Here is a 535-nt window from a genome sequence, read left to right on the forward strand (position 1 = left end):
CCCCCCCCTTCCCCCCTTCCCCTTTTTTCCCCCCCCCCTTCTTACTCCCGCACCGAAAAAAGACCGAAACAAATGAAAGAGGAAGCGGCGGCGTTAAAACTCTCCGAACCCCTTTGGAAAGGCATCGCGATGACCCGGAACCGATTCGGCCGGCCTCACCGGCGTCTCGGCGGCCTTATAAAAGCTCCCCCTTCGTCACCGAGGAACGGTTTCGATCCTCCTTGCGCTTTTCACTCCATACTCTATACATTTAGGTGTTTTACTGTGTCATTTTCATATATAAATATATATATTTTTTTTTTAGGTTGTGTCAGTCTGCACTTCCTCTTTCCATGAAGACTTGGGGTTTTCTAGTTTTCCTATATTTTTTATATTCTGTGCATCTTTTCATGTGTTTTTTGATTTTCGCATGGTCGCTCTTTTCCCTTTTGCTATCTATGTCATCTTTCGGCTGTCTCTCTTCTTCTTACGTATCCCTTTATATCTTTTCAATCAGTATGTATTTCTCTTGTCTGTCTTTCTCTTGTCGTATTTA

This window comes from Penaeus monodon, chromosome 33 (genome assembly GCF_015228065.2).
Source record: "Penaeus monodon isolate SGIC_2016 chromosome 33, NSTDA_Pmon_1, whole genome shotgun sequence".
NCBI classification, from domain to species: domain Eukaryota; kingdom Metazoa; phylum Arthropoda; class Malacostraca; order Decapoda; family Penaeidae; genus Penaeus; species Penaeus monodon.